The 10,183-nt window shown below is 53.3% G+C and overlaps 2 long non-coding RNA genes across 4 annotated transcripts; both read right to left on the bottom strand.

The window, feature by feature from the left end:
- Positions 1-701: 701 nt before the first annotated feature.
- Positions 702-9,593, bottom strand: LOC135408224 (uncharacterized). 3 transcript variants are annotated; one of them, XR_010427387.1, is made up of 5 exons: positions 9,468-9,593; positions 8,814-8,939; positions 8,486-8,608; positions 2,396-2,518; positions 702-881 (listed from the first exon to the last, which is right to left on the bottom strand). It is a non-coding gene; the product is annotated as an uncharacterized LOC135408224 (long non-coding RNA). The 3 variants fall into 3 exon arrangements; XR_010427385.1 differs by having other exon boundaries at positions 8,814-8,925; XR_010427386.1 differs by lacking the exon at positions 8,814-8,939 and having other exon boundaries at positions 9,468-9,592.
- On the bottom strand, positions 5,411-7,321 carry LOC135408223 (uncharacterized). Its single transcript, XR_010427384.1, has 2 exons — positions 6,446-7,321; positions 5,411-5,462 (listed from the first exon to the last, which is right to left on the bottom strand). It is a non-coding gene; the product is annotated as an uncharacterized LOC135408223 (long non-coding RNA).
- Positions 9,594-10,183: the final 590 nt, after the last annotated feature.

Here is a 10,183-nt window from a genome sequence, read left to right as displayed (position 1 = left end):
TTTCTTCAGGAGAAATTAAGGAATTGCTCATGGCAGTTTGGAGATGAAGTTATCCCAAAGGGAAGGAAAGAACAAATATTCCTGTCAGAGCCCTTGGGATCTGCTGGGCTGAATTGGGAAGGGCCCATTATCTGCAGAGCAAATACAGGACAACCCCAAACACAAAGCCCAGCCTGTCCAGTGGGGTGTGAAAGCACCACTGGGACAAACCTCCACTCTCCTGATTCTTTTCAGGGACTGCTCCAATCCAGCTCTGAAGCTGCCAAGCCCAAACTGTCCCCAGTGCTCTGGAACAACAGGATCTTCTCAGGGATGATGCATTGGAAGCACAGTCCCAGCAAACACTCCCAGACACACAGAGGCACAACTGGAGCTCATGGCTGGGGCTGGGAAGGGCTGCAAGGAGGACACAACTCCCAGGTAGGGGAGCCTCGGCAGCAACAGCAGCAAATTCCCAGCTTGGATGGCAAAGCAGAGAGACAAAGGCTGGCAATGCCCATGGCATTGGTAGCTTTCCCTTCTGCTCCCTGTGGGGCCACAGCCCGGGAGGAAATCTCCAGGGGGGACAGAAGACCTCAGGAGGCAACAAAAGACAGCAGCGTCTGTTGCCCTGGTCCTGTTCCAACTCAGCCTGCGGGCCCAAACCTTCCCCCTCCAGGGAAACACTGACCTTCCCGGTGTCAGGCTGGAACACAGCCCTCATTCTCACCTTCCACACGCTCCCAGGCTCACCCCAAATTCAGGACAAGGGGCCAAAGGCCACTCGGGCCGGGGCTCTCTCTGTCTCTGCGGGCTCAGGGACTGCAGCCACCAGGGCCCTCCAGCACGGACAGCCTGGACCCAGAGCAGATCCCTGGGCATTAGCAGCGTCCTGGGCATCCCTGGAGACAGAAACCATCAGCCTCTGGGATAGCACTTCATTGCCAGCACACACAGCCTGCCAAATTTAGGGGGGCAGCTCTCGGACCACAAAGCCCAGTCTGACCCAGTTCTCCTGGGCACCAACACGGACTCCACAAACCCACCAGAATGAGAATGTTCTGCTGCTTTGACAAACTTCAGCCCAGCTTTGCAAACCTCAGTCCCTGCAGCTCCTGCTCTCCAGAGCCCCGTTCAGGGCTGGCTCCAGTTCCCTGGAGAACCTGCCCCAACCCCACTCTGGGCCAGCCTGAGCAGAAGCCACTGGGCTGCACAAGGAAGAACCCTCCCCTGGCTGCTGCAGCTGGAGGGAGATCCAGCTCCCAATGGAATCCTGGCAACAGCCTCCCAGAGGGTCTCTCCCCAGCCCTTAGCAGTGGCTCAGAATGGCAGCAGCTCCAGTGCCAGCTGGGTCCCTGCACGAGTCCTTGTCCCAGCCCTGCCACACGGACACACACGGGAGACACCCACGGGCACACAGGCCTTGCCTGCACAATTCCTCACCCACAGCTGAGGGAAAGCCACACAATATCAAGAAATACCCTGGGCTGAAAGCACTCATCACTCCAGTCCATCAGGACTTGGAGGCAGTTGGGGAGGCAACAGACCCAAATTCTAATCCTACCTCTACATTTCTAACAGGTTCTCTTAGAAAGATCCTGGACAGGTCCAAACACTGCACAAGTAATAGCAGAAGGTTTGCCAGGAAGAACAGAAGTTCCTTGTTCTCCTTAACGCTCTGGGACTGTAGGACCCAATCCTTACAACCAAGGGACACCAGAGATGTGATTAATACTTAAACCTCTCCCCCATAGTTCTGTCTCAGAGAACTGGGCCAGCCCTGAGCTACTCCCAGGTGCCTGCAGTGCTTTGGGGAGGGGCAGGACAATGTCCCACTTCTGCTTGGAAACATTCCAGATGAGGAAAAGCCACTTCCCTTCTCTCTCTCTGACCCAGAACCAGAACAGTCCTGTGGGACAACATGGACTATGCACGGATGGCCCGAGTCAGTGGGGGGAAAAAAACCTAAACAAACCAAACCACCCCAAATTTCAAGATAAAAACAGGCTGCTTCCTTAATAGGAACACACCAAACTCATTGAAGCCAGAGAGGAAATTACAAACAAACAAACAAACAAAAGACCCAAAGAGATGTTTTGCATTGATCATTCCAAAGGAAATCCTCCACAGATCAGAAGCAAGTACCAATACTTTGTCCTCTATTGAAAATTAATGACTTGAGGGGCTGGACATGTCCAGTGAGGGTTCAGGGCTCTGGTGGGTCCTTTATGGCTGATCCTGACCGGCCCAGGCCAAACCCAACCACCCCCATCCCTGCTCCATCCCAAACCTGGGGGCAACATTCAGACAGTTTGGAACACTGCCCTTCCCTGCCACTCCGTCCTTCCTTACACATCCAGGGCCCAGGGAGCAAATGCCAACACCAGGAGGAGAGAAACGTGTCCCTCTGACTTACCCCACCCCACGGGCAGCACCAGGAGCCCCCAGCCCGGCCGGCGGGGCTGCAGCCTCTTGCCTTTGGCTGCTCCCAGCCCAGGGCACTTGGCAGAGCTGGGCTGGATCAGGGCTTTGGCCTGGCCTGGAAGAGAGGAGAACAAGGCAATTAAGGGCACTGGGCAAGTCAAAGGCTCCTGCCCTTCACCCTTCTCTTCAATTGCTCACTAGAGAGTTTTAGCCATGAAAAATCCAGGGGGGACAACAAATAAAATGGGACCTTTTCCAGCATTTTTATTCCTGTCTATTTCAGGCACTAAAAGGAGGCTCATCTTTCTTACTGCATTCCTTGCCCCATTTGAACAGAACCCTTTTCATTCCAAACCTCCCTTGGGAGTCAGTCAATCCTCTGCCATTGGACTTTGGGCAAAGGAAGAGACACCTGGGACGCTGGACCCCAGGAAATGAGGGAGAGAAACCTGACAGGGAAAGGATTCAAGGCACTCCAGAACTCAGAAATGTGTTCATGCCTTGCCAGCCCACCCCCATTCTGTGCCACCCACCTGAGCTGGGCAGGTGAGGCCAAGGCTCCCCTTCCTGCTGCCAATCACTGTCCCAGCACATGGATCCCTGTGCTGGACAGCACTTGGAAAAACCTGGGAAAGGCAAAAGGAAAATGGCACTGCCTGTCAGAAAACATGTCTGTGAACAAACCTTCTGGACAAATGTAATCCCATCCCTCTGCCCCAATAAACCCAGGGCAGGCAGGTCTCTCCAGCCCAGGGAGAACAGGAAGGAGAACTGCAGGAACACAGGCAGGCACAGGCAGCGCTTGGCACTTCTTCCCTGCAGACCTCTCTGCACCTGGGGCTCTTGGCACTTCATTTATAAGGAATGGGGGGACAGCAGCCCAGGAATGCCCCTCAAAAACAGGGGCCTGGGCACCTGGAGATTATAGGAGGGGAGTTGTGGGGGGAGACACGGAGAGAGAACAGGAACAGAGGTTGTTCGGGAACAGGCTGTGTCCAGCAGGGACGGGAACTGTAAGGAGGGAGGCTGGAGGAAGGCAGGGGGTGAGCACGGGCCTGCCTTGGATGGATCCTTTTTCCCTTTGCTCAGGGGCCTCAACTCCACCCTCTCTGAGAGCAGCAGGGAACTGCTGCAGGGGAAGAGTTCATTTAGGCACAAGCCAGTGATGCAGCCACTGGGGCAGGGCAAGAGGGGAGAGGAACTGACACAAAAATGACACAATCACCCCTGAAAGGGACTTTATTGAGCTGCAACACAAACACATTCACAGCAGGCCAGGGCAAGAGGTGCCCACAGGACACCAACACAGCAGCTGGGCTTGAAGGAGCATCATCTACTCAAGTTATGGAGCCAGGGGCTGACAGTTGGGATCCATCCCAAAGATGCACTCAGGCATCAGGGCAAAGTCCTGCCCAGTCACTGCAGACAGTTCAGCCCCAGCAGCAGTGGCATTTTCTGCCTCTCCCTCCAATATTATTTGGGACCCAACAGCTCAGTGCTGTGGAATTTCAGCTTCATAAATGTTTTACAAAGTTGTACTTCCTGAGAACTGGTGCATTTTTGAGTATTCCTGACTCTTCCAGGGCTGCACTTGCCAGGATCCTTTGGGCCTGGTGTTTTGCTGACAGGCAGGGCACTCTAGGAAACAACTCCTCACCACTCATGGAATAACAGGAACAGCTGGAATCAGAGTGGGGAAAGGAATTCTGTTATCCTGATGATGTTGGGCTGCAGGACACAGGCAGCAGGTACCCAACAGTTGGGCCAATATTCGCCTCGGGAGGATGATGCCAAACTGTGCCATCCCCTGCCCCAGCCGATCCCTTTGCTCTTTTGGCAGCACTTCCCAGAACAGCCCAGCAGGCAGAGCCCAGGGGACGGCCCTGCTGCTGTGACACTGGGGCTGGGACTGGCACCGCTCACACAGGGGGACAACGATGCCAGGGAGACCCCCCGGACCCAGCACCGTAAGGGAAACTACAGCACTGCATGGCAACAGTGCTCCCAGCCCCTGGAATCACATCCATCCAATCCCACTGAGGGCACCAACAGCCGCCCGCACAATGAGCCCGACAGACCCCGGCCCTGCCAGAGAGTCCCCCCGGGCACAAAGGGACACTGACCCCTGGGCAAGGGCCATTTGCTTCCCACGTCACCTTGTCCTGGGGTCCTGGTTTGGAGCTGCTTTTCCACCTCCATCCAAATCAAACCAAGGCACCCGACCCAGGCACCTTTTCCAGGGAACTTTCCAGGGAACAGCATCGCCCAGAGGGACCACAAGGGCTGTGAGGATGGCCAGGATCCACAGGTTCTGTAAGATATCAAGCTACAACATGGCAATATCATTCCCTCCACTAACATTTATTCACAGGAATATATTCCCATTTTCCTTGTCTGCATTTAATCACTAATTCCGTGATGGTGTCACTTGGGAGCCAAGTAGCCAAACCACTGCCAACTGACCCCAAATCCCTACAAACCTGACACTGCCCTAGTTCTTCCTGTTTCATTCCCACAGGTACAGTGTCTCACTCAGCTCATGGACTACTTTTGCCTCCCCCTATCGTGACTTTAAACTCCCTCTGGCACGGGTTATAAGCTCCTGCTTTCCAAAAGTGCTTCCCACTGACACATGTGGCTGACCCAGCAGTGAGCCATGCATGCTCCCTCTCTGCTCCCAGCACTTGCTCTGGGGCTTTTCCCCATTTCCCCAGTGATTTGTGCTCACTGTCCAGGGGATCTACACTTGTTGCTTCAACCACAGGGCCAGGGGCAACTCCCTCCCGAGGCCTCGCTCCTGCCCCGACCCCTGCTCTGGCTCTGGCTTGGATCCACCATCTCCATTCCATGGGGCTGCCTTCCTGAGCAGGGCCTGGCCTGGGCATCCTGGAGGAGCTTTTTACCCAAGGCCTTAGGGGGATTTCAGGCCCTCTTATCATTTATTAAGTTTCCACTAAAGCCCAAGAACATACTCAGAGCTGCTTCTCCAACAGGGTGTTATCTTGGGCTGGCTTCCAGTAACTTCCTATTCCCAAATCCTAAGGGCACTTCCTTCCTACCTGGAACAGTTCATTAGGATACATGCCCGGAATAAAGACAAGTGCCACAAGCATTCAAACACACAAGATATCTTTATTGCAGTGAGAATAATAATAATAATAAACTTAGCAAAGAGAATCAAAAGTTAAAAAAGGATACAAATGAACTGCCTTATCATGTGGCATTAAAACAAATACTAAGAACAGCATTCAATACAGTATAATATTAACTAGTGAAAAGGGAGTTAAAGGGATACCAAAAAGGATCTTAACACAATATTATGGATAACTATTAACACGATATTTGGTCAGTACAAGGGGAAAGTAAAGGGAAAATATGAATACTAAATAAAGGGTATTAAAGGAACACTATAGGATGTTTAAAGTCTTCTTTCTCAGTTGCTTCCTATCACTAACCTGTGCCCACCCCCACAGCCAGGCAGGGCTGTCAGGATCTGCAGCAGCTGGTCGGTGCCCATCCCTTAGCGGGCGTCCCCGCGGAGCAACACAGGCTCGGTGGCAGGATGAGGATCGCTCAGCTCAGCAGTCCTGACAGCCCATTTGATCAGCTCCACATTACACCACGTAGGGCCAGGACACAGTGTAAGGGGAGGCCTGACTGGCAGCCAAACCCTGCCTGATCATTGCCTGGTGGCAACAGTCTGGGCCTGCCCTACTTGTAGGGCAAGGGGCCAGCCACCCCTGCCCACATCATCTTCCTCTCACCATCATCTTTCTCACCCCTAGGTATGACCTCTCCCATGGTGTTTCAAGGGTAGATGTACCTACCTTGCAAGATGTAGCAGAACCAAGGAAGAACTCAGCTCTGATAACAGGGGATATCAGGCTGACTTGCTGAAAAGCACAATGGACCTTACAATTAGCTTGTGCCATCAAGTTACATTGTACCACACTCCAGCTGGTTTCACATCCTAATAGGATTTCTTTCTCACGCCTCTATGCTCCATTGATCATCTAATTCAAAAGTACCCCCCTTACATTACCCTACTTCTGCCAGAGGCTCCAATTGGCATCATTAGCACTGGCAGGAACCTTCAGTTCCCCCTCTGGAGCTCGTATTGGCCACAGGTCTGGAGCCTGTTGAATTGCTCCCTGAGCTGTTTCCAACCCTCCCTGCTGCTCATTTCCCACTCAAACTCACACTTCTGCCCTGGGACTTTATGGCCCAGGCCAAGGATTGGTCCCAAAGGAGGACCTTGTTGTCACCAAAAGCCAAACCAACCAATAAACTGCTGGGCTTCCACCTTGCTCTGGGGGTGACCAAGCCTGAAGTCTCCTGCCTAGTCCTGGGCAACAGTTCCTGGGGACCACAACACCTCTGAGTTCCTAAAACTATCACAGGTTGGGCAGGTGCTTGAATTCTGTCTGGATTAACTCCCCCCTTCCTTTCCATGTGCTGCCCTACTCATTCTAATGGTGCTTGTACTCCCTGAACCATTCCCTCACCCATCCAACCATCCCTTGTGCCCTCTCTGGCAAGGACAGTGGGTCCAGGTGTTCTGCCACGCTCCCAGGGCAGAGGGTGGGACTGTGGAGCCACCCTCGAGGGGGGAAACGTGCCCTGCCTGCCCTGCCCAGGGAAAGGGAACTGCCCCCAGTGTTCCCCAGCACAAGGCACCCTTGGGAATATCCCCTGCAATGGGACACTCAGGGACAGCAACAAGCACTGCACAAGGCTGCTCTGGCACAGGACCAATTTTAAGCTCAGCTTTTCTCTGGACCACTGCACTTTGTTTCCCACCTCATCCTGCAGTCAGAACTTGCTGTCCTTGCAACTTTTTAGGGTGACCATAAATTACAGAGGCCTCTGCTCCAGCATCCACAAGGGCCTGAACCATCTGACAGGATCCATTTTTCCAGGGAATTCAAAGCTCCACCTAAGGATTAGGGTCTTTTCTCACCCACCCCTGTGCTGCAGCTTGGCTTCCATCTCACTCTGCTTTCAGTTCTCTCCATGGTTGAACATTGGCAGCCCTGGCCCTGGGTGGAGCTCGGCATCCTGATCCCATCCCTCCTGGCCCCGGAACCGCTGGCTCAGCAATGGGGGGCCCTCCATTGCCAAGGGCACGGTCCCGTCGGGGCTCACGGGGGGAGCAGGAGGTCGAAGGCTCCATCCCTGCTGCTACAACCTTCCACCACTACAGCCAACAGAGGGGCCTCTCCAGCCCTGCCTCCCAAGGCATCCTGAACAAACCCATCCCAACTCCACAGGACAAACTGCTCCCTCTCTGCCCAGTCCAGTCTACTCTCAGGAATGCCTGAATCCATGGGAGGGACCTTGCTTTGAGCTCCCCAGGGCCGGGCACCCCGAGGATCTCCCCGAATAATCCTTTCGGTGCGCGCTGGAGTCCTCGGGGTGCCCCAACCCGGGGGGCACCAACAGCACTGTCCCTCCAGGGGGCCAATTTGGTCTCAAGCTTGCCATGGACAGCCCAAAAGGCATTTCAAGAGGCCTTCTTTGGAACCCACCAACGGGGACGGGGAGGAAGCCACAAGAAGGCCTCATTTCTAAAGGCAGGGGGGTCTTGCCTGTGTCCCAGACTGGTCCGGGGATCTGAGGCCCTTCCCGAGAAAATCTCGGTGCCGGCGTGAAGGGCCAGAGATCCCTTGGAGCCACGGGAGAGCAGGCACAGAGTCCCTCCTGCAAGGCCAATTCTGCTGCCTCAACTCAGCTCTTCAAAGAAGCCTCTAAGACTCAGCTGGTGAGTTTCAGAAGCCAGGCATTCCTTGCTTACAACACCCTGCCATGATCCCAGGCCCACGGGTGCCCTGGTAATCAGCTCCCAAAGGGCACACACAGGTATCTCTACTACAGCTGATGGGAGGGGTCAGCATTACAGGAGGATTCATTTTCCTTCCCTGCATTCCTGTTCCACAGTCAGGACATTTTCCAACACTTATCACCATACACACCTACCTTTAGAAGGTTTCCAAGGGGCTTCACTAAGGGCCTTCCCAGGTCTGCTCTGTCTGGAGCCCTCAAAGTCCTCAGTGCCTGTCTTAGGAACCTCAACACAACTCACCTGCTTACACAGCAACTTGCTGCTGCTTGGCTGCTGCCTCACTTTAATTCTTTCTTCACCTCCCTTGGTTGGTCCCTTTCAATCCCTTGGCTCAGCTCTGTGCAGTTTCCAGGCTACATCCCACTGCAAAAAGGATCAGCTCTTGTTACATCTCAACATGCACATATCATTCCCACTTTATACTTGACCCTAAGGATCCACTTTGTTCTGCTCACCAACCAAAAGGAGCTTTCTGAACTAAAGAACAACAGACCCCAGGTCCTTTTTCTGCAACTTCAGCTGCTATCAGTGTGACCCACAAGACCTGGAAAGGCCCTTCCCACTTCACCTGCAGGGCTGGCAGTGCCACCACTGGACACAGACCCAGGGGCTGGGCAGGAACGGAGGGGCTGGGGCGTCCAATCCATCGGCCCAGGCGGCACCAGGAGTTCCTGGAGTTCCTGCAGGGGAGAGCCTCAAGACAACAAAGGATTATGGAGATCATTTTAAACTTTAATATGTATATCTCCTCGAATATGGGGACTTTGACAAGGCCTACTGGGGCAACAAGGACACACTCAAGGCTATCTATTCAAAGGATCTACCAGCACTCAAAAGCTATCACTGTCCTTCTTTCAGGGGGAACTCAGAAAACTCTCTTGGCCAAGAGCCTCCTGGAGGATTTCCAGCTTTTGGGGCTCCCTTTTAACCATTTTTCCCATCACTGTAGCTGGGACTATCACCTGCCCTACAGGGGGAACAGCCCACAAAGTTCACTTGCAGGGATGCCATTAACTCAAAGTCCCTTCTCAGGGGGGTCACTGCACACCTTGTCCTTTGTTTGCCCTCCCCACCAAAGATGCTTCCAACAGTTCTGACACATCTGGCAGACCCAGAGCTCTCCTCAGGGAATGCTTCAGCTGCTTAAAGGCTGCCCTTGCACCATCTAGCCAAGGCAGCAAATGCTTACAGGCTGTTTGAGAAGTTGGCATAACAGTCTTACCACACATCCAGAGGGAGCAATCCAGAGTCCATCCTGTCCTACCATTCCCAGGAAGGCAGTTCATGGGCTGTCTGGGGCTCAGGGAGGAGTCAGGGGGCTTCTTTTCTTCCTTCCCGTTTTCCAGATTTTCTCCTGCCAAAGCATAGGTTTCTTGGCTTTCCTTGCTCAAGGAGATGCAGCAAAGGCCATCTTTGCAATCCAATACTGGAAACTGCTTCACGTTGTCATTGAAGATGGTTCTCTCAGGTCCTGCACTAATCAATCATCTTGGCCATTGGTTTCTTGGCAGGTTCTTGCATTCAAATCCTACAAGCAAACCAGGAGGAGCAAATTTAGCTGTTACTGCAACCAATCCAGTCTGGCATTCTGATTTTAAAGGATACTGGGTTTGCCTTACCCATATAGATCCCACATCAGGGGTAATACCCACAGGTTCTGCCCTCTCCCACTCTCCTGCAATTCCACTGGCCCACACCACAGGAACAACTGCAGCTGCCACTTCAGTCAGGACCTTGCTACTGACAGGAGTTATTCCCTGCACAACAAGAGCTGCTGCTTGGACACATTTAGTTTCAGCAATTACAGTTTCAACATCCCCAGTTTTCAATTTCATTTCTGCCTCAACTTTTCCAGTCCATCTCTTCCTAGCACAGGTTTGGGTGAGTCTGGCAAATAGACCAACCGAGGAATTCCCCAATGTTTTCCCAGTTTAACCC

The sequence above is a fragment of the Pseudopipra pipra genome, unplaced genomic scaffold, assembly GCF_036250125.1.
Source record: "Pseudopipra pipra isolate bDixPip1 unplaced genomic scaffold, bDixPip1.hap1 HAP1_SCAFFOLD_237, whole genome shotgun sequence".
Classification (NCBI taxonomy): Eukaryota; Metazoa; Chordata; class Aves; order Passeriformes; family Pipridae; genus Pseudopipra; species Pseudopipra pipra.
Note: the sequence above shows the minus strand (reverse complement) of the source record. Positions and strands in the feature narration are given on the sequence as shown.